Source organism: Lontra canadensis, unplaced genomic scaffold (genome assembly GCF_010015895.1).
Source record: "Lontra canadensis isolate GAN:19392208 unplaced genomic scaffold, GSC_riverotter_1.0 scaffold27, whole genome shotgun sequence".
In the NCBI taxonomy this organism is placed as follows: domain Eukaryota; kingdom Metazoa; phylum Chordata; class Mammalia; order Carnivora; family Mustelidae; genus Lontra; species Lontra canadensis.
This window is the reverse complement of record NW_022631021.1, coordinates 11960568-11988161: the sequence shown is the minus strand read 5'-3', so window position 1 is coordinate 11988161 and position 27594 is coordinate 11960568. Positions and strand designations below refer to the sequence as shown.

Here is a 27594-nt window from a genome sequence, read left to right as displayed (position 1 = left end):
AACATGCAAATATAGATAGATAACCTTCAAGAGATACTAATTCTGCTAACTTTGAATATATATCTAGAAGTGGAATTTTTGGATCATATGACAGTTCTATTTTTAGTTTCTTGAGAAAGCTCAAAACTGTTTTTTTATAGTGGCTGGACCAATTTTTATTTTCACCAACAGTGCAAAAGTGCTCCCTTTTCTCTACATCCTCACTAGCATTTATTATCTCTTATTCCTTTGATAATAGCCATCCTAATAAGTGTGTGGTGATACCTCACTGTGGTTTTGATGTGTACTTCCCTGATGAATAATGATAGTACCTTTTCAAGTACCTGTTGGCCACTTGCATGTCTTCTTTGGAAAAATGTTTACTCAATTCCTTTGCCCATTTAAAAAATTGGATCACTTGTTTTTTTCACTATTGAACTATATGAGTTCCATGTATATGTTGGATAGTAGCCTTTTATTGGAAATGCAGTTTGCAAGTATTTCCTCCTAGTCCATAAGTTGCCTTTTCATTTTGTTGCTAGTCTCCTTTGCTGTGCAGAAGCTTTTTAGTTTGATGCAGCCTCACTTGTTTATTTTTGCTTTTTGTTGCCTTTGTTTTTGGTGTCAAATCCAAAAAAAAAAAATATTGCCAATACCAATGTCAAGATGCTTACTGACTATATTTTCTTCTAGAAGTTTTAATGTTTCAGGTCTTACATTGAAGTCTTAATAATCCATTTTAAAATTGATGTTTATGTATTGTGTAAGCTACAGGTCCAGTTTCATTCTTTTGCATGTGCCTATACGGTTTTCCCTATATTGTTTATTGAAGAGACTATTCTTTCCTTTTTGTGTATTCTTGGCTTCTTTGTTAAAAGATCTTTGAACATATATGCATAGGTCTGTTTCTGGGCCATCTATTCTGTTCCATTCATCTATGTGTCTGTTTTTACAATAGTGCAATACTGTTTTGACTACTCTAACTTTGTAATAGTTTGAAATAGTATGTTTCTAATAGTTTCATAGTATGAAATCAGGAAGTGTGACTCTAGGTTTACTCTTTTTTCTTGATTGCTTTGGCTATTTGGGGTCTTTTGTGGTTCCAGACAAATTTTAGGAAAGTTTTTCATTTTTGTGAAAAATGCCACTGAAATTTTGCCATGGATTTTATGGAATATGTAGATTGCTTTGGGTAGTATGGACATGTTAGCACTATTAGTTCTTCTAATCTAGTAATAACAGATGTCTTTCCATCTATTTGTCTTCATTAATTTCTTTCATAAATCTTTTATAGTTTTCAGTGTGCAGATCTTTTATCTCCTATGCTAACTTTATTCCTAAGTATTTATTCTTTAGATACTATAGGAAATGTAATTGGTTTCTTAATTTCTCTTTGTGATAGTTCATTGTTAATCTATAGAAATGCAACTAATTTTTGTAGCTTCACTGTGTATCCTACAACTTTATTGAATTAATTGATTAATTCTAACAGTTTTTTGGTGGAGTCTGCAGTTTTCTATACATTGTATCATATCATCTGCGAACAGAGGGAATTTTACTTCTTTTCAATTTGGATGCCTTTTATTTCATTTTCTTTTCTAATTACTGTGGCCAGAACTTCCCATTTCCAATACTATATTGAATAAAGTGGTAAGAATGGCCATTTCTTTCTCTTGATCTTAAAAGTTTTTTCTTCCTTTCCTTCCACCCTCCCCCTCTCCCTTCATTCCTTTTTTCTTCCTCCCCTTTTCTCTCCTCTCCTCTCTGCTTTTCTTTCCCTTTCCTTTTTCCCTTCCCTTTCCCTTTCTCCTATCTTATCCTATCCCATCTTATTCTATATTTGCCTCGCCTTGCCTTTCTTATGCTTCCCTTCCCTTCCCTTTCCTTCTCACTCAGAATACTTTTTACACTGCAGCAAACAGTACAAATTTAGTAGTGGGAAACAAGAAGGAATGGAGGAAGTACCCACCTCCCTATCATATCTGTTGGGTAACTATGTGCTTTCTTCCTAGGTAGCTTCAATCTCTGGGTTAGAAACAGGACAGAGGAAAGAGGTCTCCTTCTGTTTGCTTACTCTTTGACCTCTGGAGGTCCTGAAGAGTGAAATGCTTTTTCTGCATCTATTGAGATGATTGTTAGCTTTCATTTTGTTAACACTGACTGATTTGCAGACGTTGAACTATCCCTGCGTCCCTGGAATAAATCTCACTTGATCATGGCACATGATCCTTTTAATGTCCTGTTGAATTCAATTTGCTAATATTTTGTTGAGGATTTTTTAAAAATCTATGTTCATGAGGAATATTGGTCAGTAATTTTCATTGCTTGCAATGTCCTTGTTTGGTTTTGGTATCAGGGTAATGCTGGCCTCATAAAATGAGTTTACAAGTGTTTCTTTCTCTTCATTTTTTGAAAGAGTTTGAAAGAATTGCTATTGATTCTTTAAATCTTTCACCATTGAAGCTCTCTGGTCCTAAATTTTTCTTTGTTGGGAGGTTTTGATTACTGATTCAGTCTCCTTACTAATAATTGATCTTTTCAGATTTTCTACTTCTTTATGATTCAGTCTGGAAAAGTTGCATGTTTCTAGTAATTTATCCATTCTTCTAGGTTATCTAAATTTTTGGTACATAATTGTTCACAGTAGTCTCTTAAGATCCTTTGTATTTCTGTGGTATCAGTTGTAAATTCTCTTCTCTCATTTCTGATTTGGTTTGACTCTTCCCTCTTTTTTTTTTTTAAGATTTTATTTATTTATTTGACATGGAGAGAGATCACAAGTAGGCAGAGCAGCAGGCAGAGAGAGAGGGGGAAGCAGGCTTCCTGCTGAGCAGAGAGCCCAATGTGGGGCTCGATCCCAGGACCCTGAGATCATGACCAGGGCCAAAGGCAGAGGCTTAACCCACTGAGCCACCCAGCACACCCCACCCCCCACTTTTTAAAATTAGTGCAAAGTAGTTAAAAGTTTGTCAGTTTTGTTTATCTTTTCAGAAAGCCAGCTCTTAGTTTTTATTTATTTATTTATTTATTTATTCATTCATTCATTCATTCATTCATTCATTTATTATTTCTTTTCAGTGTTCCAGAATTCATTGTTTATGTACCACATCCAGTGCTCCATGCAATATGTGCCCTCCATAATACTCTCCACCAGGCTCACCCAAGCCCCCACCCCTTTCTCCTCTAAAACCCTCAGTTTGTTTCTCAGAGCCCACAGTCTCTCATGGTTCATCTCCTCCTCCAATTTCTCCCAACTCGCTTCTCCTCTCCATCTCCCCACGTCCTCTGTGTTATTCCCTATGCTCCACAAATAAGCGAAACCATATGATAATTGACTCTCTCTGCTTGACTTATTTCACTTAGCATAATCTCTTCCAGTCCCTTCCATGTTGATACAAAAGTTGGGTATTCATCCTTTCTGAAGGACACATAATGCTCCATTGTATCTATGGACCACATCTTCTTTATCCATTTGTCCACTGAACAGCATCTTGGTTCTTTCCACAGTTTTGCAACTGTGGCCATTGCTGCTATGAACACTGGGGTACAGATGGCCCTTCTTTTCACTACATCTGTATCTTTGGGGTAAATACCCAATAGTGCAATTGCAGGGTCATAGGGAAGCTCTGTATTTAATTTCTTAAGGACTCTCCACACTGTTTTCCAAAGTGGCTGCACCAACTTGCATTCCCACCAACAGTGTAAGAGGGTTCCCCTTTCTCCACATCCCCTCCAACACATGTTGTTTACTGTCCTGTTAATTTTGGCCATTCTAACTGGTGTAAGGTGGTATCTCAATGTGGTTTTGATTTGACTCTCCCTGATGGCTAGTGATGATGAACATTTTTTCATGTGTCTGTTAGCCATTTGTATGTCTTCATTGGAGAAGAGTCTGTTCATGTCTTCTGCCCATTTTTTTGACGTGAATTGATTTTTTCTCTTTAAACCTCTATTTCATTTATTTCCAATCTGATCTTTCCTATTTCCTTTCCTCTATTAACTTTGGGCTAAAAGAATTTTGTTTTTTTCCTAATACTTTGATGTGTAATGCTTTTTGAAAATTTTTTTTAATGTGGCATTTCTCTCTATAAACTTCTTTTTTTTTTTTTTCCGGAGAGAGAAAAAATCTTAAGAAGGGTCCATGCCCTTCATCGAGCACAATGAGGGCTTGATCTCATCCCTGAGATCTTGACCTGAGCTAAAATCAAGAGAAAGACACTTAGCTGACTGAACCACCCAGGTACCCTTCTATAAACTTTATTCTTAGAACTGCTTTTGCTGTGTTCCATAGGTTTTGTTATGTTGTGATTCCATTTTCATTTGTATAGGATATGCTTTTATTTCTCTACTGATTTCTTCTTTGGCTCACTGACTGTTCTGTAACATATTTAATCTCCACATATCTGTGAATTTTCCATTTTCTTGTTATAATTAATTTCTTGTTTCTACCAATGTGATCAGAAAAGATACTTGATATGATTTTAATCTTCTTAAATTCATTAAGACTTGTTTTGTGGTCTAACATATGATCTATCTTTGTGAAGGTTCCATGCTTGTTTGAGAAGAATATGTATTCTGTTGCTGTTGATAAATGTTCTGTATATGTCTTTTAAGTCCACCTGGTCTAACATGTAGTTTAGGTTCATTGCTTCCTTATTGATCTTCAGTATAGTCTACCCATTCTTGAAAGCAGTGTAATGAACTCATCTACCATTACTGCTATCTACTTCTTTTAGATCTATTAATATTGCTTAATATATTAAGGTACACCAATTCTGTGTGCATAAATATTTACAACTGTTATATCCTCTTGATGAAGTGATTATTTTATCATTATATATTGACCTTCTTGTCTCTTGTTACCGTATTTGTCTTAAAGTCTATCTTGTCTGTTATGAGTATAGTTACCACTGCTTTCTTTTGGTTTCCTTTGCATGTAATATCTTTATTCAACCATTCATTTTCAGTATATCTGTGTCTCTAAAGCTAAGGTGAGTCTTTTGTAGGCAGTATATAATTGGGTCTTTTTTTTGGGGGGGGTCTTCTTTTTTTAATTGATGTTTTTATCTTGTATCCTTTTTATTTTGACTTTCAGCTACTCTGGCTTTTGATTAGGGAATTTAGTCCTTTTACATTTAAAATAATTATTGATAGGCATGGACTTACTATTACCATTTTGTTGTTTTCTGGCCATTTTGTAGTTCCTTTGTTCCTTCCTTCCTTCCATTCTTGTTGTCTTCCCTTTTGATATAATGATTTTTTGTAATGGTATACTTTGGTTTCTTTCTTTTTGATCTGTTTATATCTACTAAGTTTTTGGCCCTGTGGTTACCTTGATGCTTACATAAAATGACAGGCAGAGATCACAAGTAGGCAGAGAGGCAGGCAGAGAGAGAGGAGAAGCAGGCTCCCCACCAAGCAGTGAGCCGGATGTGGGGCTTGATCCCAGGACCCTGAGATCATGACCCAAGCTGAAGGCAGAGGCTTTAGCCCACTGAGCCACCCGGGAGCCCCACTGTATATTTAACTTTATCAAAGACTTTTATATTATCATATGTTTTAAAATTATTACCATCCTTTCATTTCAGCTTAAGGAACTCCCTTTAACATTTCTTATAAGGCTGGCCTAGGGGTAATGAACTCCTTCATCTTTTGTTTGTCAGGAAAACTCTTTCTATCTCCTTCGATTCTGACGGACAACTTTGCTGGGAAGAGTATTCATGGTTGGCAGTTATTTTTACTTTCAGCACTTGGAATACATTATCCCACTCCCTTCTGTTCTGCAAAATTTCTGAAAAACCTGCTCATAGTCTTACCAGGTTCTTTTGTATGTAATAAGTTGCTCTTTTCTTATTGCTTTTAAGATTCTCTTTGCCTTTAACTTTTGACAACTTAAATACAATGTGTCTCCATGGGGATCTCTTAGGTTCTTCTTTGGTACTTTTTGTGCTTCCTGGATCTGGACATATATTTATTTTCTCAGGTTAGGGGAATTTTCAGCTTTATTTCTTTGATTATACTTTCTGTCCTTTTGTCTCTCTTCTTATTCTAGGATGCTCTGTAATGTGTATATTGGTATGCTTGTTCCTGTAAGTCATCTTCACTCTTTTTAATAATTTTTTCTTTTTGCTCTTCTGATCAGATTAATTCTACTGCTTTACCTCTGAGTTTACTGATTCATCTGCTGTTGAACCCCTCTATTGAATTTCATATTTCAGTGACTGTATTCTTCAGCTCTGTGATTTCTGTTTGGTACTTTTTAATATTTTCTACCTCTTTATTGAAATTCACACTTTGTTCCTGAATTACTCTTCTGACCTCAGTGAGCATTTTTATAACTGTTATTTTGAACTTTATTAGGTCAATCATTTGCCTATGTTTCATTAAGATTAGTTTCTGATTTATATTGTTCTTTTGTTTGGAACATAGTCCCCTGTTTCTTCATTTTCTCAACTGTCCATGTTGGTTTCTCTGCATTAGATAAAACAGCCACCATTCCCAGTCTTCAAAGAGTGGTCTTGTGTAGGAGATGAGCTTTGTGAATCAACCTAGCCCAAGCTTCTGGTTGTCTCAAATTCTTGTGATTGTCCAAGCCACCTTCTTTGTTCTTGGTGGCTCCCAATACTTGAGGTTGTGCCAAGTCCCATCAGTGTTCCAAGGGAAAGATTACAGTTGGCAAGTAATTACAGGCTGATTAGAAGCCAGCCAGCAGTTGGGAAATTACATAGTTAAGCACCTTCCAAGGAAAAGCTAGAGGATGGTTGTTTTATCTTCTCTATCTGTGCTGAGCCTGTATTTAAAACAAAACAAAACAAAAACCAGCTTGTTTGCTATAGTTCTGTGGGACTTGTGAATGCAAGACCCATTGACTATCAGTGCAACATGATTTGGTAATCTGTTCCTCAGTCAGCAGCTGCAAAACCTGGTATCAAGCATGTGTACAAACACTTCCCAAAGAAATAGTGGCAATTTTGTTTTATTGTTGGAGCACAACAGAGGAAGAAAGCTTCAGAAATGCCCTTTAGCCTCCTTGGGCTCTGTGGAGGATCAGAGCCAGTCCCTAGATATGTGCAAAATGAAAGCTGGGCCCTCAGTTTGTCAAGTGTGCAGTCAAACCCCTTTCAGGGAAGACTGGGAGATGGTTATTTTTGCCCATGTTCTCTGCAATGAGCCCTAGAGGGTTAGCAGCTGGGGCAAGTGCTCACATACCATTAAGAATTCCTTTGTTTTCTATAGTTCTGATGGTCTTGTGGACACAAGTCTCACTGGCTTTCAGAGTTAGGTATTTTGGGGGCCCACTTGATGGTGGGAGCCTTAAAAGTTGGGTGCTAGATGTGCTTTCCAAATCTTCAGCTTTTCAGGGACAAATTGGGAGTCGGGGTTCCTTTCTGATTTTATGGTGCTATGCCAGAGGTAGGGTTTATGGAGAGACTGTGTCTCAGCTTTCCTTGTGCATTTCAATGTATTTGGCGGACATGTAAGAGTTACTCAGCTAGTTTCTGGATTTATTTCAATGGGAATTGCTTCATGTAGCTGTATATCCAGAGCACGGGAAGAGGGAAGTTCAGGAGCATCCTGTGTTGCCATCTGACTTCCCTGAGTGACAAAACCTTTTCTTTTTAAGTTAGCCTAAGAAAGGCTTATCAACAGAGTGCTAAATAGAAACCTTCAAAAATAGTGATAAAATAGCATCCCCACTTATTAACTTAGCAACTTAAAAAGACTGAAAACACCTAGTGCTGGTGAGGCTGTGGAAAAACTGACCCTGCTAGCCGAAGTGTAACTGGTGCAGCCTTTGTGTACAATATAAAATATACCACGGTAGGGCTCAGTATTCTATGTAGAGATTGTGCAGCATTGGGAATGATCATAGGTGTAGAATGGATATTCACTCACTGCCATCCTGAGGAATATGGGAACATCTATATTGCTTTCATGCCACAGACAAGTCATTAGGAGCCAGGACTGCTGCTTCCTGTTCACCTCGTCAGCTATCTCCCAACCATTACTTCTGTACCACATTGGATTTGATGCTGCGTGCAAAGTTGGAGTTCTCCTAGATGCCTAGAAGCTCTGTCATAGATAATGCTCATTAACTGGTAGGTCCTTATTGTCTTTGACTACTCTTATAGTACTGCCTCCCTCACTCAAGTTAGGGATTTGTCTCTGAGGGTGTGGGGAAGTGGAGAGGGAAGCAGACTCTTGGTATGTTATTGGAATCTGAAGGAGTTTGGAAGACTCCTTTCTCTCTTGCCAAGACTGTTTTGCTAGAGTTGAAGAAGTTGGAGGCCAAAGCTTTTTAACAGCTGCTTTGTTCTTTTTCACTGGGCAAGAAGCCTCAGCATCAGAGATGGATGACTAAGAGAGACTTAAAGGGGAAATAAAAATACATTGCTTTAATATCCCACCAGTATTATGCCCCTTACAATATAAAGGGGGAAAATACAAAGCAAACCTATTGTTCACTGTGACTTTGTACTCCAGGCACACGCAAAGAACATTTTAATAAAGACCTTGCCCTGCAGCCCCTGGACCTGGGGAGTTGTTTCATCAATTATGCTAATGAGGCCCAGGTTCAGTTAGTATTGCTTATGAAAATTTCTTCCCTGGAAAAATGTCATATTCCTACATTTTCTTAAAAATGATTCCAAGTACTTTTACGGGTCTTTTCAGAAAAAAAAAAAAATGACTTGCTTTTGTGAGGCACACCTTTCCTATCTTCCTTCCATGTCTCCATTATAGTTCTTACACTGAATGGGAAGTATGCTTCAAAGTATCTCCGTTAATTAATAGAGAGCTTTGGTCATTGGTTAATAATTTTGATTGATCTGTTTTTCATTCGCATATAGATATGCTGAAGTTCTTTCATTACTGGCTTTCTTCCCATCAATATTACCTTAAGATGATTAAAGGCAAAGGCTTTCTGGTTAGAAATGCAATGAAAGCTAATATCAAAATGGCAGAGAACAAGGAACTCTTTAGGTGGAATATAAGTTCATTTATAAGGTAAAACACTCATGTAAGGTGAGTGACTGTACCCTGGCATTGTTCAACTCAGCTTGAATTTTAGCTGAATAATTCTTTGCAGCTTCATTTGTTATTTAATGTAGCTATGAAAATGTATTGGTCCTTTGGTCTTTTGACATTCACCATATATCTCTTAGACTACTTAACATACCTTCTGTTCCTTTTAGGGAAAATTTCTCTTCCTTTTTCTTTTCCTTTTCTTTTTTTCTCTTCTTTTCTTTTTTGTTGTGGTTGATCTAGACTATTTTGAATGACTTTTTACTTTAAAAAATATGATGGAACTCCATGGTGACAACATATGATTTACTGTGCCAAGCTGTTTTGTTGATTTAGTTTCCAGATGAGCAAAAAAGCAAAAGGTAGAAGTGAACAATTTATACCAGACAGGAGATACTGTAAGCCAAATGACAGCTGCAACTCCTGAAAAATGTAAAATAAGGTGGCTGAGACTAAATTTAGTCTCTTAAGTCCCACAGGAATTAGCTATATGTAGAACATTGTATATAGAAAATTGAGATAATCTTTGGCAGAAAAATAATGTTTCATTGTAATCAATCCCGTGGAAGAGGAGTTTCCTTACTCAGCTACCTCCCTCTGTGAATACATAGGGTATTCATAGGAACAACATTATTTTTAGCCCAGCAATGACTGGTGGCACAGTGAAATTATTTCTTTGTGTGAGTATCCGTTGTCCACAGATACTTGAAAATAGTTTTAACAGAAGCAAAAAGTGCCAAGAGCCAGGTTATTGTAATCTACTCTTCATCTGATAATAAAAATTCTGCCCAATATTTACTTTTTAACAATATAAAATCTTTCACAGAAAAACTTTAAAATGGTGAATGCAAGTATTTTAGGATTGTTGACATGTATTTATTTTTAAATTTCTGTTTTTCACTTGGAATAACTAATTTTTTGTGTTTAGGCAAAGGAAGTTATTAGCAACAGTTAAATATTATATATATATTTAATATTGTACATGTAGATATGCAATGTATTTTAGAGAGTTTAAATATAATTGAGAATGTTAGCTCCCTGAAGTTGGAGGTCAGACCTTGAATTTTTCATGTCTGCCTAGGAGGAAACCGTGACAGTTTGAAAGGCTAGATTTCAGAGTTGAAGCATAAAAGGGGAAGAAAAATTTAAAGTGTGGTTTGATATTTTGGAACTTTTAAGAATGCTTATCTATTATGTATGTATGTATGTGTGTGTATGTATCTACCTATCTATCTACCTATCATCTACATCCTCTGTTCATTTGGATTCTCCAGAGAGAGAAAATGGCCATCTCCATGATCATCTTGAGACAAAGTAAGAGGATGTATGGTAGTTGGTGTCTACCCTCCTCTACATCTAAATTTAATTGTGAAGTATGACTCTGAGTTGAAAGAGGGCTTAAATATTAATCTCTCTCTTTCTCTTTTTTTTGGCAAACAGAAAAACAGTGAACTTATTTCCTTTCCTTTTCCTGAGGAAAAAAATGTCCCTCTTGGGAGAGTATTATATTAAAAAAAACTGCTTAAGCTTCCTTAAAACAAGGAACAAGTGAATTGTAAGCCCTGCCTTTTCTCTTTACGAACTTCATCTATAACAGAAAGCCAGCATGTCATATATTGACATTTGTGTTTGTCATTATGGTGTATGTTTTTTTATCATCACAATTTTTCTTTGCCTGAAAAATTGTTTCTGTAATTGTTCTGGAGAATCTTCTTAGATTCTCACTTAGAAATGAGGTACAGTCTGTCAGGAGGTCATGATTTCAGTGGCTCATTACATTTTCTATTCTCTTTGAAGATTGTAGGGCAAGGGTCAGGCTTAGCTTGCCAGTCACTGAAAATTCCTCATTCCACCTCCCTCTTTTTTTTTTGCAGTAAGCCATGCTGGGTGTCAATGATAACATGGGACACTTGACCAGATGCCTTAACCCCAGCACTGAGGACATCTCACCTGATGGCTGTTTTCTTTATTCCATATTTGAAAATAGCCAAGCATTAAATTAGGCATCTATTTCCCCAGGTACAGATGTTTTTTCAACTTCAGGGAGCTAACATTCAACTTCAGGGAGCTAACATTCTCAATTATATTTAAACTCTCTAAAATACATTGCATATCTACATGTACAATATTAAATATATATATATATATATATATATATAATATTTAACTGTTGCTAATGACTTCCTTTGCCTAAACATAAAAAATTAGTTATTCCAAGTGAAAAACAGAAATTTAAAAATAAATACATGTCATTAGGTACAAAAAACAGATAAAATTGTAGTAATGTAAAATTTTGGGGGAAGGGGTAATAATTTATCCTTTCAGTAGGGAATCTGAAATTGTTAGTAAGGATGGTCTTTAGCCAAGGAGAGAACACATGGGAACACCAAGATTACACACACACACACACACACACACACACACACAAACTGATCATATCGGCATGCAGTGGGGAAAAGGGTAAATGAGGGAGAATCTTTACAAAAATGAGAACTGAGAAGACAAAGCTCAGGTTTTCAAGTGAATACATTTTGAAAGATATATACTTGATGAGCATTCAGAACCCAGGCAGAAAAATGCCTGACGGAGTGAGTATTTCCCATCAACTTGGAGTTAAATTTGTAAATATGAACTGCAAAGTTCAATTACATAAATCTCAAAGAGAAGTTATAAAAATTAGATTACTTAAATTTGTGAAATCTTTAGTACAATATTTGTCACATAGTAAGCACATATATGAGTCCTCTTTCATTATTTTTATCTCAGTTGGTTCTTGCACAATCCTGTGAGATGGATGGGACTATTATTCTCCTTTCATGTGTTTTTCTGAAGGTTAAGTCACTTGCTTGGAGAAACTTCATGTCTTATTTAAATACTGTTTTGGTGTGACTCTCTTTGAGGAGACCACCCTTCTGTGGTCACAGGGTAGGCTGCAACACAAACTGGTCCCCTCAGAAGCACTCTCCTTTGATTTTGAATTTTAAGTGGTTATGAGAACTGTTGGATATTTTTCCATACTGCACCCTAAAACAGTGACCTGAATTCCTGGTGTATATCTTGGTTTCTGTGATTTCTGAGACTGGTCTCCGAGCTTTTATTTTAATTCTTGAGCTACCTCATACCTTTCTAATATATTCCATTGTTTCCATTTGGTCTTGCATTGCTGTCTGCTTGGGTGAGGAGGCTGGCAAGCACTGGAGAGAACCAACAGTGCCTTGCTGCCAAGGTTGATTCTGCTGATTCCAAGCTTGTCCAGGAAAAGCTAATGTGGTAGAATTTTTTGTCTTGGGGAAGGGAGGATTTGAATGGCCCTGTACAGACACAAGACTTGACTTCCCTAGTACAAGCTGACAAAGGTGGTCCCAAGTTTTTCGTCCAATTATTTTGTCACTTGAGTAATGACTGCCTGTAGTGACTGTAGCATTCATTTGAGTGCCTGTTCATCTTGTAACTTTCTTTGTAAATTTTTATAAGATTGTCTGAAAATTCCGTTTGTAAATCTGATCTTTATTTCCTCTTATTGTGCCCATATATTATTAAGAGAAGGGATCATGTCTTTTTCTGCTCATCATGACCTGCCATTTTCTAGCTTTTCTATGTGTATCCAAAATTATTGCTGACTATTTCCTACCAGATTTAGTTGTCTTGTTTTCTTAAACACCTGCCTTTTGGCTCCATCCTCCACGTGTTTGCTCATGCTGTTTTCCTCCATTTGAAATGCTCTCCATCTTCCACTTCATCTTTCAAAATCCTACACCTTCAAGTCTCAAGTCGTCCTCTTTCCTTTTATGCCAATCCATGTTGATTCCTCTCTGAATTTCCATTGCTCTTTACAATCAGCTCCTCACAATATAGCAATTATTTCATGTGTGGGCATTTATTTCTACTTGCATGGTAAGATTTAGGTACACAGTGATTGTTTTCCTCTAATATTTCATTATCAAAAGTTATAAACATAAAAAAGTTAAAGGAATTTCACAGTGTGAACCATCATATACCCACATAGATCCTACAATAAATGTTTTGTTGTATTTGCTTTATCAGATATCTATCCTCCTACCCATGCCTCCATGCATCCATCCATCTATCCACCCATCATTTTACCTTATTTTTTTTATGAGACATTGCGAAACAAGTTATAGAAATTGATGCATTTCACTCTTGGCACTTTAACATGTCTATCACTAACTAAAGTGAATATTTTTAATGGGATTTTTGTGATCAACATTTCTATACTCCATAGTACCCAGTAGAGTATTGACCACATCCCAGAAAATCAATTTATGCACACTGGGTTGAATTTAAGTATCACTTTTAAATCCATTAGAAATTAAAGGTATGGAAGCCCAGATAAATAGTCTCTAGAACCTCAGGGGCATACAGAAATGAGTGTGTTTCATGGAGTTGCAGAAGAGACATACCTGTATGTAGCTTGCACTAGCCCAACTTGTGACCTGTCAAATATATCCTAGGGGAATGTTCAAACTTTCAAGAGGCCGTTGGCTGAGAGATCAGATAGGCCACCATGTTACTAACTGAAGTACTTACATGGGTGCGGCTATACTGTGTGCTTAAGAGGCATTAGAGGGTCAATCCAGTTTATCTAAAGATACATTGAAATGAGGTGATAAAATAGGCATAGGCTAAAAAGTGGGATTCACATGCAGCAATTTGTGGCAGCCTGGTCCTTTGTACCCAGCTGGGTGGAAATTCAACTCCTTTAGAGAAGAGCACAAACCTCAAATAGACAATTTGGGCTGAGGAAGATGGATCCGCAAGGAAGCCGTTCTTCTGAACATGTGCAGGTGGTGAGCTTTTGACATCTTATTAGGGGAAAGAAAGTTACAGTGCTTCTCAGATTTGGTAGAACCTTTTAAAACATGTTATAAAGTCATTATTCATCCTGACTTTTTCCTATACCTGAGATATATTTGAATCTATATCTGTATCCACATCATGTGCATTTAAGTCCATACACATCCCCTCATTCTTCAACTGACAGGCTCCTTCTTGTCCATGTATCTCTGATCATCCCCTCTTTGGAAAGTCCTCTCCTGAGGACTTTCCAAAAAAATTTAAATTCAAATAGCCAGCACATAGTACATCATTAGTTTTATATGAAGTGTTCAATGATTCATCAGTTGTGTATAACATCCTGTGCTCATCATAACACACGTCCTCCTCAATGCTCACTCTTCCCATTATACTCTCTCTGCTCTCTATTTCAACTGGGACCCATCACAATTACTAACTATATATTTGCTTACTTATTTCTTACCTTTCTACCCTATGATAAAACCAAATTTTCTCCTTCTCCTGTATAATTAGAAGCTATCAGACTACCCGATATATAGTAGACCCCTAATTAAAATTTACTGAATCATATATACTGAAAATACATGAATAGAGAAAAACATTTGTTCCAATATTATTCTAAATGTCTTGTTGTGTTTGACTCTCACCCTGGCTCTCTTCCTTGTCCATTTCCCAATACTGCTATCTACCCTGGCCCCTTGATTTGAAGCTGCACTCACACTTAACTTTCTGGGCAGTGCCACAAGTTATAAAATCATCTACTCCATCTCTGAAAACTCCCCTTCATTTAGCATGCTGCTCTCAGCTATGGTTTGGGAGAAAATTATATCTGATGAAAGAAATTGACCACAAGCTGTGAATGATTGAGAACCTCAGTTAATGTGTTAAATCTCCTGAGGATGTTTGTATTATAAGAGTGGTAAACTTTGGCAGTGTGACTAAGCAACTTAAATAATTTCAGGCACTTTATATGAAAAAGACCTAAGGATTTAGTTGACCAAAAGTATAATCTGTATGGTCTGAAAATTGAGAAAAGCAAATTCCTTCTTCTTTGAATGTATATGGATCACTTACACAGGGAATACTGACTTCCACTGTCTGTGAGAGCTTATATAGTAGCTGGTATAATGAAGAGTGTAGAGAATGATTAGGGTGGTGAGGCTCTCCCAAATCCTATCAGTTGAGGAGTGGGTTAGGGGATGGGAATATTTACTTTATAGCAAAAAAAAAATTAGGGAAGATAAGTAAACTTGGTTAATTCATCTGAAAAATATCCATTGAATATATACTATATGCTAGCTCTAAATTAAGTTCTGGGGAATAATAGTGATTAAAAAATAGCCTGCTCACATAGAACTTAGATTCCATGGTTAAGGAAACAGTTGAAGACAATTAAGTAGAAAAGGGAATAGATTTATGGATTTATTCTCTCCCTTCCTTTCCTCCCTCCCTTCCATCCTTCCTTCCTTCTTTTTCTTAAAAAGCACACAGGGGACCAATGCATTTGAGACTGCATGAAAGAATAGATCTACTTAATATAAATAAATCTCAAACATCTATAGAGACTGCAAACCTGGAAGGAGATGCTTTCTAGGATGGTAAGTTCCCATTTTTTTGTAATACTTAGTTAAATTGTCAAGATTCAAGGTGGTTGTGGATAAGAATCCATGAGACTTGCCCATAGGTTCTCTAAGACCTATAATTCTTTGTTAGTCAAGATCACAAATTTTCACTTATAATGACCAGAGAAATGAGCATGATTGTTCTCATAAAAAGCAGTGCTTCAGGTCAGGCTTGGAAAAAAGAAGTCATTTGGTTTGGACTTCTTGATCCTTTCACAAAGGAAGGGGTGAAGTGTTCTGTGGGCTTGGCATAATGAATAAACAACTGGTAACTCTTTCTTTATACGTAATAGGAAGTAAAACACAGATCACATAAAGAAGAAAGATAAGGTTGTAGTATGTCACCTATAAAAGTAGACAAACAGATGGGGGCAGGAGAAAGAGTGCCAAATGTGGACTCTAGTTTTAACTTTGCTATATTGCCTTGAGTCATGTGGCTCCAAGAAAGCACATCTTCCTCTCTGGCATGGAGTTTCTTTGGCAGAAAAATGAGAGGTTGAACTATATTATCTTTAATGCAACTTTTAGGTCTCACATTTAAATGTTTTAGAAAGCATTAAAATATACTTTTTGTAAGGATATTTAATTAACTATTTTCGACCACTAAGGTAAAATTTTAGAAATAAAATTGACATCTTTTCAATGATTCAATTAGAATTTTCCCATACAATCAAAATATGACTTTCCTGATTCCTGAATTTGCAATAAATCCAGCAATGAAAACTCTTAATAAGCACTGTGACAACATATTTTTGAATTCCCATGTAATATTTTAAAAGCAACTATTCTCTCAAATAATAATTTATTGTAGTTCATATTTCTTTATCTTATTCTATGAATTGAATGTCTTAAATACATTTCAACGAAACTGGTGATTCTAGGGACAGTGCATATCTAAGAGACTACAGTATTTTTGCTTGAGAAAAATCTGAAAAATCATATATTAATCTGTATAATTCTTTTAATTAGATATACTCATTTTAATATAATATCCCTCCTCTTATGAGACAGAAGGGAATTGTGTTGAGCTTTCATTCTTTTCAGGACCTAAAAAAATGTGTCTGTGATAGAATATAATTGGCCCAAGAAGTTTTCAAGAATAAAAGTATCTTTTCTAAAAGCTTTTTATAGACTACTTAATAATTACAGCCTAATGAATTTCAAGTAACAGAATGCCATAGCTTCTTCATAATAGCAAATACATTAAAGTGTTGACTTGCAGAAACTACAGCAGTGTATAATTCATAGATGTCTTTAAAACATCTTTAACTTTACCATACTTACATACTATGTAGGCTAAGTAAAAATAATTCTATCTACCCCTTTTGTTATATCTAGAATTGACAGATGGTATACTGATTCTATTTTTCTTTCAAGATAGCATCACAATTAAAACATAATTTTCACTAAATTTTATTTTGTGAAATTCCCTGAGAGAAAATGGTAATTGCATAAGGCAAAATTGAAAAAAGAAAATAAAGTTTTAGACTTTATTTTTTTAATAATAATTGGTTGCATTTTCAACACTGTTACGTTCACTAATTTGATACGGCATATTTTAGAATTAAAAAGTTTGGGAGTTTTTGGTGTGTGTTGTGCTCGACCTGGTACCTTTTCTTGTGAAGTGGCAGCTGAGAAGGTACTCGTCAAGGCGATCACCATGGCCTTGAAAAGCCCAAGGAAGGAGTCACCACTGAGAACAATGATCATATTAATTTGAAGGAGGAGGGGCAGGATGGTTCTGTGGTACAGTTGAAGATTAAGAGGCACATGCCACTTAGTAAACTAATGAAAGCCTATTATGAATGACAGGGTTTGTCAACGAGGGAGATCAGGTTCTGATTTGATGGGCAGCCAATCAATGAAACAGACACACCTGCATAGCTGGAAATGGAGGATGAAGATGTAGTTGATGTGTTCCAGCAGCAGAGAGGAGGTGTCTACTAAAAAGGGAACCTGTTCCTTTACTGCAGAACTCTGTTCTTCCAGACCAAGAAGACATTCTCAGTGAGAAAACCTCAATTTATTTCCACCACATCCTGACTACTACAGTACAGTTTTCTCTGTTCTTTCATTTTCCCCTTCCTCACTCCTTAATTGTACATAAAGTAACTCTGTGCATAAGTAAACTGCATTTTTTTTTTTAACTAAATGGCCAATGGTATGTTTGGATCGACATCAAAAGGATATGGGATGGGGAAAAAAACTACTGGTTCTTTGAAAATACCCCTTCTCCATTAGTGGCATACTCATTCAGTTCTTATCTTTATATTCCAGTAGGTTATTTTGCTCTCACTGTTTAACAAAATAGAACAACATAAAAATCCTTATATGCCTTTTTCAATTTGAGAATTTCAATGCTTTTCATTTATCATTATAAAACCAAGGACAATTTTATAACTTTTTTGTACATAGCTGTTACATCGAGGGCAATCTGCCTTTAAATAGGGATCAATTACTCTAAAAGAAATGAATCCTAGATAGCTTTTACTTGAAGTCAAGCATCTTGTTGTTTAAATGAACTTATTGTTAAAAAAAAAGGGAGTTTTTGATGTCTTTAAGGGTTTCATGAAATGTGCAATGTATGAAACATTTTCCCTACATTTACTGACTGTAATATAATATGTGGTATAGTGGGTAATGATTAGAGTTAGACTCTAGAATCAGACTTTCTGAGCAAACTGTGGTTTCAATGCCTTCAGGCTCTGTGTACCTTATTGTCCTCTTTGGAATGAGTACCTCACTGGGTGGATAGTACCTCACTGGGTGGATATTAGGAATAAATAATTAAATCTAGGGAAAAGTTTAAAGTGTGGGTGCAAAGTAGTAAGAGTTTAATTAGTGGTAGTTATTTTATTATTAATATCATTTAAAGATTTTTTAAAGAAAAAAATTAGAATCAATAACTTCTCTGTCTAATCTTGAAGGCCCTCTACTGATGCCACTCCTTTTTATTTTTATTTTATTCTTTTTAAAGATTTTGTTTATTTATTTGACAGACAGAGATCACAAGTAGGCAGAGAGGCAGGCAGAGAGAGAGATGGGGAAGCAGGCTCCCCGCTGAGCAGAGAGCCTGATGTGGGGCTCCATCCCAAGACCCTGAGATCATGACCTGAGCCGAAGGCAGAGGCTCAACCCACTGAGCCACCCAGGTGCCTCTCACTCCTTTTTATTTTGCAACACAACTTCTGGAGTTCTCATTAGGCTTAAATCAATTTTATAATTTCTTACATGAGCATTCATCACTTGTGTATTTGCTTATGCCAAATGCTGCTGCCTAAATAATCTAAGAAGGTAAGTTTTCATGGCCTTCATCTATTTAACTGATCTCCATTAGTAAAATGTCCACGATGAAGTCTATCTGGTTGTTTTTCTTCTACTTGACCCATACTCAAGCCTTACATGTTTGTTTGGTTTTGGAGGTGAGGTAACCATCTACCCGAAAGGTTAGTAGAGTGTATCACAGGAATATCAAAGTGTATCACAAGAGCATGCTAGGAGTTGAGAGTAAGGAAGAGGATCAGTCTAGGCTAGCTTCTAGAGGAGTAGGCTTACAGGAAGGGTAGTGTACAGTTGGGAGAAATGAATAGAGAGAGCATTTCAGGGGAGAAACTGTAGCATTAGCTAAATAATTGTGGTAGGAAAAGGTAGGACTATGTTTGGGACCATGGATTTAGTAGAATGGGATAGTCCATGTTGGGTAACAGAGTAAGATAAAGATGTATAGGGAAGAAGACCTTGATTATAAGCCACATAATTTGTGCTTGAAAGACAGATGATGAGGGAGGGACTCCTTGTAGATGTTTTGATTTGAGATTATCTCCTTTTAGGAGTATTAATTTAGGCAGGAAAATCTGAGCAACAATGAGCAGTGTAGTATAGTGGTTAAATATAAGAGATCTAGAATAAAACTGTCTAGGTGGGAATCCTGCTTCAGTTACGAGTTACATGACCTTAAATAAATTAGTTAATCACTTTAAGCCCCCGTTTACTCACCTCTTAAATAAGTATTAGACGAGTAACTACCTCTTAAAGATATTGTGAAATTTAATGAGATTGTGTATAAAAGTATTTATATAGTGCCTGTTGTGTAGGTGTAGAATAAATACTATAATTATATAGCTGTTAATGAGTGTGAATAAATGAACTAGACTGAGATTATTATGCAGGCGAAGTATCCAGTATGTCTTTGTAAATACAATCTTGTTTGTATCTGGTAAGTTTTGTCTATCTCACAATTTTCTGGATAGACTTCTCTTCTGCTGACATGATAACAAATCTGCGTTTTGTAGTACAGACATTTTTGTGCTTACTTCTTCATCCTATTCATTTGCTTCTTATACAATATACCAAACACAGCCAGCTCCTGGTCCAAGCTTATCACTTTCCCATCTATGAAACTACAAAAGGATGAGCTTAATAAGCAAGGAATTTCAAAAGCATTTTCACCAAAGGGTGGTAGATTAATCACCTCACTGCCCAATTAACACTGGAAGGGCAGTGATTTTCAGAATAAGCCACTGGGAACATCTGCAACTTCACACAAAATACATATTTCATGTCCCCAAAACTTCTTTAACAGATGTTAAGACATACTGGAATATATGCTGTGTGATCATATAGCTCTGTAAACAGTCTTTGTTTGGCATCTTTCCAAGTAACAGACAAATGGACAGTGTATAAACCATGAATGTAAAGAAGAAATGTTGGAAGAGGTGAAACAATGAAGATTTTTATTTTCATTAAACATATTGTATCTCCCTCAAATAATATTTTTTGAACAATATCCATGATGGAAATTTAATAAATGTAAACTGATACATATGATATTTGAGACCTTATAGATTAGAAAACATGCTGCTAATAATAATCTAGAGGAAAATTTCACAAGGAGAAGAAATATATGTGATGTCTTTGCTCTTTCTGTCCATTAAAAAAAAAAGTCAGCACATAAAATTCAACTGATAGGGCTATGGAAAACTTTGGAGGACATCCAGAAAATAGTGCCTAAAATAATTGAATGCTTAGAGAACAATACCATGAGGAAGTAAGTTTACTTAATTGGAAAGAGAAATATCTGCAGAAAACTTCATTAAAATTTTTATGAGGTGTTTTTAATGAGATGCTATAAAATAAAAAAGCAGTGAGCAATTTTTCTGGTCCTAGGGCAGCAACAGAAGAAATGGACTTATATGGATGATAAACTATAATAATAATACTATTCATTTGAGGGACACTTTATGCTTTCCAAAGAACTTTCATATAGATGACACTCATAGGAGCCTGTATAGCAAAAAAAAAAAGGTGTGATTATCTTTAGGTTTCAAATAAAGGCTCAGACAGGTAAAGACTCCTTTGTAGTTATACAGAGAATGCTTTGCTTCCTCACTTCCCTGTTTCCAGGTACCCTTTAGGTGTCCTATGCTTTCATTCTGAATCATAATGAGCATATAAAGATCTACCCTTTTGCCCTAAACCAACTGGACAGTGGTCTATGGTTTAATGATAAGTTACAGAATAGCATTATTTGTGTCTATCTATGCCCATGCTGACACACATCTACACTATTGGCATTTGGGGTTTTGATGTGATTAGTATTGAGCTGCTCTTCCTAAGAGTCACTGCTTCTTTAGGTAACTCCTGACAAGATTGAATAGAACCATGTCATTAACATGGGGGAAATCAGCCCTCTAGTTAGTTCGGTGGGAGTTAAATGGGTGTTGTGATATGTGTTCAGTTTATCTAAAAACATTAGTTTGCTTATGTGTTAAGTCAATCTGAAGAGTCTTGGACTTCATCAGCCATTAAGTGATGATGTAGCCATGAGTCTCACCAGCTGTAGTGGATGCTATGATATGTCATATCCTGGCCATGGGACAAAGGTCCAGGTCCCCTTGACTCAATTCAGGAAACTGAAAATCCCTACTCCAGAGCTTCCCCTACGGTCAGGTAAAACCTCTGTTACAGCTGCTCTGTAATTCAACTACCATGTCTTCTCAGTGCTGCTTCTCTCACTGACTTACGGAAGTTATTCCCAAGAGCACTCCCTAATAAGCTTCCTGCATGCAAATCTCTACTGTCTTTTTCCAAAGAACCTGATCTAAAACACTAGTTATTAAGTCTCAGTGACTGAGACATTCTTGCAGAGATGATAGTCCATTGTAGAATCTCCATCTCCAAATATTTTTAGAAATCCTCAGGACTGCTTGCACATGTGTGCCTAAGGATCAGCCTTGTTCATTGGTAATTTTAAAAAAAATGTTGAAAAGATTTATTTATTTTAGGGAGGCAGGGATAGAGGGAGAGGGCGGTATAGTATCTTCAAGCAGACTCCCCAGAGCATGCTGCCCAACACAGGGCTTGATCCCAGGACCCTGAGATCATGAGCCAAAATCAAAATTCGGCTGCTTAAGTGAGTGAGCCACCCAGGTGCCCTGCTCATTGGTGATTTCTGTGCAAACAATCTAAATCTTTACTTTCTTTTGTTCTATGAATTCTTCACAAAGACTGCTAAGCTGGAATTGTGTTTCCATCATTTTCTCTGAGGCTTATATACAAGAGGAGCTAGAATTTTCTTTTGGAACAGTCTCTACTACTGCACCCGGGTGCAGAAATGAGTGTCATTGCTAGTATGATGCAAGCAGGAGAATGCTTCTTTGCTATTTTATTCATTTGGGAGGTGAGAAGAGATTCTCAGGGCATGGTTGAGTTCATCCGAGTCCATCACATAGGACTGGAAATTTCTGTCCCCCAAATGATGGGAGCTTTACTGAGGTGTATAGTAAGCTCCTATGTAAATTTTTATGGTATTTTCTACAGGGCTTTTTCCTGGAATCTCCTTTTTATCTTTGTAACATTGCTCTTGAAGGCAGGATTGGGGTTCAAATATTACTATAAATTAGAATTAAGCCAACTGTTTCCAAGTTGAGAAGAAGGAGGGACCAGGAAAGAATGCTGTATCAAATACTATAAAACAAGAATTTACTGTCTCTTGTGGTGGCATTAGAATGAATTATCTGAAGAAATATTAAAAGCCTTTCTTCTATATTTATTGAGTTCAAACACTTTGGCTTAGTACCAGTATCTCTCTATGAAATTAGCTTCCAATTTTAAACATTTAGTATATCTTTTGAAAAGTCTTAAACTATTCTTAAATGAACCTGTGTTAGGTAGAACAGAGTTCACAGATGTTAAATTGTAAAATAATTTATCTTACTATATATCTTCTTTTTATTCAGTATGTTGATGAAGTCAAGGTGAATTTGTTGAGGAAGAAGCTTACATACCTTCTTTTAGCTTAATTTAGAAAGTTAGGTGACTAGCCATTTTTAAAAATAAGTAAGATTATCTATATTTTGAGTCCATTCTGTAAGAATTGTTCTAAAGAAGTTAATTAAAACAAATATGTTGTCAAGTTTTGAAGCCTACCACTAAGAATAAGACTTGAAGAACTTTCAGGTTGGAAAAAACATGGGATTTAAATCTGTTTTGTCAATTAACCACATATTTACTTAATAAAAAAATAATCCCTTGACATTTTCTCATGAGTTTCATTTTTTAAACAAGTTAAATCCCTTTAACTGCCCTGTGTGGCAGAATGTTCTCTGACTTTATCAATTATTGTTTTTCTGACCTAATTCCTATATATTCAGTTTGCCCCTAAGTCTTCATTTGCTTTCTATTAATTTCTTATATAATCTTGTCATAAAGATGATAGTTACATGCATTTTAGAATTACAGAGAGAAAAGCCTTTTAGGGATTGAAGTTCCTTTTTCTGTGTACTCTGCCACCATACAAGAATAGTTCCAACTTTCTCAATAGTCTTGACAGTTGTAGAAATCTACCATTAATAAAAAAGGATGAAGAAAATATGAAGCTTTCTTCAGCATACATTCCTAATTCTCAGAAGAATTTCTTGGCTTTTGTTTTAGTTTATTGTGAATCTCTGTATTAGAAATCACAACATTTGATGTTCTGCTGAAGAGCTAAATATTGTTTCACCTCAAACTTTATGTTCTCATTGTACCCAATCTCTATACAATTTTCCACATGAACCATGATGTTATTCAATGCCACGATGTCATTGCTTATCCTCTTCCAACTGCTGTCCCTCTGATAAATTTCTAATCTTTCTTCACCATCCAGTTTATTTTTCATGTTACAGATGTACTTGTCAACTGCTATATTCCTTTCTCTTCAGTAGAATCTTTGTGGTTGCTCTGAGCCCTTGATGGTCAATCAGTTCTCTGGCTGTCTTGGCATCTCAGCACACCAGAAGATGAGGAGTTATAGACCTGAATCTTCACTTTTGTATCTTTATTAACAGACATTTCATTTGGACAATTTGAACTGAACTGCACATGTGAGGAGCACGCATGTGATTATATAGTCAATCATTTGGAATTTTTTTTTATACCACTGATTGGTTGAGTCCATAACTGACATATTATCCAGTGAACATATTGTATAGACTCAGCTTCACATTCAGATTATGATGTCTTTATTTAGAGAGCTCTATTCTATTTCTGCCTCACTGAACACCAAACTGACACTTCTCGTTTCTCAAGATTTATGCAAATTTTAGACACAACCATACATGCTAGCAGAAGACTCTATCCAATAATCCTAAATAATACTAAAATTACCAACTCTTAGACCCACAGACTTCTGAAAGATTTTCTTAAACTAAATTTATTTAATGAAAGAAATTTTGTTTTTATAGTGGCTAGTCCCTATTCAATATATGAATAAATTATATCATAATTTGCTGTCCAGCTAGTATTGGACATGTTATGTATGATTAGTGTGTAACATATGGATAAAGGAGCAATGTTTCGATATATGTATTTAGGTACAAGTCAATGTAATTATAAAGTATTATGCTATATTTCCCATATTTGGCTACAGTTTTCCTACATTTCCTCTAAGAAATACCAGATGGAAGTGTTGGTGGAAAAGATACAGAAATTAATATTGAAGTGATGAAGTTTGACCTTTTTAAGATGAAAAGCTTGCCAAACTTTCCATATTGACATGGCAACGTTTTATGAATAAATCTAATATCTTATAGATTTAGCACAGTTCAAAAGTCACCATCTGTTTTAAGAAGTAAGGTTCTTGCTATTACAGAGTTTCTGGGCACTAAGACTAAAGGCATGCAATCCATAGATTATATAATATTAAATATCAAGAATGTGTGAAAAACTTTCACATTTTAGAAAATCGAGATATAAGAGACATTTTGAGTTACTCCCAAAATTAGAGCTTATAATACATTATGGGTATTCTTCTTCTTTATAAACTTGGGTAGTCTTCTGATCATTCTCTATATGGAGTTATAGGTGAATACCAGCTGGGTGACAAGTTGTAATACACAGAATTTACATGGGGAAAATGGCAATGTGCTGTAAGTCAATTTTGAGCAGAGTTGTCTGAAAGGCCTTTGGCAATACATGTAGGTATTATAAGAAGTGGTCATTTGTTCCTTTCTTATTTTTCATAAATTACTCACCATTAAATCTCTTCATTTGTTATAGTCAAAAGCAATCCTACTCAGAATTCTTTTTATTTCCCATTCTTTAAGTTTAATGTTTTTAATGTTAGCTTTGCATTATATAAATTTATTTTCTATTTTCTTAATCAAACAGTGGTGGGAAATGTGTTAATTAAAAAATAAAGAGTAGTTTGCACAGATAGGTACTCACATTAGCACAAAAACACACACAGATACATATACCTCTACCTATATGAGGTTTTTTATCTCAGAGAAATTAGTAAGATCAAACAGGAGGTCAAAATCAGTCCACTGACAAAACTCAGCAGCAGTTTTTATCAGTTTATTTTGTTTACTGGACCAAATATCGCACAAGTTGTTATGTCAAAAGTGCTTGCAATGGTTTTATCTGATGTTTGAGTTTGAGCAAGTTCTAAGGTTCTTACTGCCCAACTATTAGAAACTTGAACAGCCTCTGTTCAACTGATCTTAAACCATGCATGCATTCCTTTACACTAATCAGTTACTCAAAAGTTGTTGATTGGGATGTGTAGTTCTCACCCAATTCTTGGTCAAAATTCATTTGGCATTGGCTACCTTAAGAGTTTGTTAACTATGAATCACTAGATACTGGAATGTGTCTTAGATATACATGGATAATGCTACACCTCTGGATAAGTCTTTGAGAAACCTAAGGTAGAAGGAAGAACAGGCTGGTAGGTAGATAAGGAAGGAAGGTAGAATAGGCTGTGTGGATTTAAAACATGCAGGTAATAACACAGTACGTTACCTAGAGGAAATGACACAGGACTTCTTTACAGAACAAAATGCTGAATAAAGAGTCAGCTTTTATATAGGAGAGACACAAAAGGTGGCAGAAAAATTTAAACTTCAGAAACTTTAAAAAGTATATATATATGGTAAGACAATTTTTCTGAACTTCCCCAAAGGAGAATAACCCTTGTGAAAACTAAGACTCTCTCTATGTGATCCCTTTCAAAATTTGTTGAAATGAAAGACAAACTGTGCATGAGTATGAATTACAATCTATCTGTAGAGCTGTGATCTCTGCTCCATTTCATTTAAGAAGAACTTCTATCTTGATACTGAATTGACCTGTATCACTACAGGTGGTTTATTCAAGTTCGTTCTACTTCTGCCATCTATCTGCAGGTACAATGCAAATTTAGTAGGAGGAAATACTCTCATGTTTATTCTCAGTGGCTAAAAACAAAATAAAAATCAAAGTCATCTTTTATATATTTACCTTAGAGCTCAATTCTACTAACTTTTGAAAATAAGTCCTTATCCATCATGCTATGGCATTTTGTTCTCAGGGACCCTTAAATATAGAAGAAATTCCAACAACATTCATATAATTAAAAAGGACCTTAATTCACATACATTTTAGGGACCAATTTGTTCTGAGTTTGCAATAACAGGTGTCCCATTAGAGAGAATTAGGATAGCTAGAAAGAGCTGTACCAAAAGACCCTTTTAATTCTAACTTGTGCCCAGTTAAGAACGGAGAAGTAGGAGTGGAGCAGGAAAGATGAAGAGAGAGGGTGATGTAAACAACTGAGAGGGGATAGATGGGGATCAAGCAGATAGAAACTGATTGGGATCAAGCAAAAGACAGTCACAGATCGAGGGACATACAAAAAAACAGAAATCAGAAGTCTCAATGTGTGTGTCTTTTCCATTTTCCCTCCCCTCTGGCAGGAATCTTCTCTCATGTGGATTGTATCTCATCACTATAAATTTCTAGGGGACTTTACATTTTCAATTATTCATTATTTTTCTATGTGCTAACACCTTCCACTCAACTAGTAAGTCCAATCCATAATTAAACATGCTCAAGTCTCTTATCTATCCACCTCTTGACTTCTCACCTCTAGTTATGACCTTACTTCTTTTTATACTTTAACAGTAAAACTTATTGAAGAGTTACCTAATATATACTTGTTATTCATATTTATTACATAAATTTAAATGATTTATATAATATATAATATAATACTGTCCTAGGTCAGTCTTTAATGTAACTTATTGTCACCTTAAGGTCTTGTGGGATGCTCCTTATAAGACAAAGCAGATTTGCATTTTTGTGTCAGTAGAGATATCTCTTTCTTGCTTTTTAAATTCTGAATAAACTTAATTGAAAGATTTGGAAAGCCCTCAGTTTTTAGTTTTACTAGACATGTCAGTATTTTTTTGAAGGATGGTTTCAACCTCAGTCTGCCTAAGGCTCTGCATGGTTTGAAGACAGCCTACCTAGGTATTCATTACTTAAAGGCAAAGAATGAAATCATCCCTTTAAGAAAGTTTGATCAAAACAGAAATTACTTCATATGTGATCAAATGTGCATGAAATGATTACATTGTATAAAATGATGGTGTTATCAGTCAAAATGGCTTTTAAATTGGTTTCTAAGTTATTCACCTTCTCATCTGGCTCTTTTTTTGTGACCAACTGCACCCTTTGTAAGACAGATGATTAAAGTAAGAGTTAAGTCCGTGGCTCTGAAAATTTGCTTTGGCTGTACACAACTCTCTGTTCTAAAAGGGCTTGCCTAATTTATATAATAATAGTTTCATTGCCTTAGGGTAATTTCGTTGCCTTCTTGCCATAACCAACTGAACTGCCCAGCCCAGATACT

General features: G+C 35.7%; 1 protein-coding gene and 1 pseudogene across 1 annotated transcript in view; one reads left to right on the top strand and one right to left on the bottom strand.

Annotated features, from left to right (window-relative positions):
- Positions 1 to 17387, top strand: part of LOC116871751 — a 45419-nt pseudogene extending 28032 nt beyond the window's left edge.
- The window catches only part of EYS (eyes shut homolog), a 1652140-nt gene that overhangs the window by 237427 nt on the left and 1387119 nt on the right, over positions 1 to 27594 (bottom strand).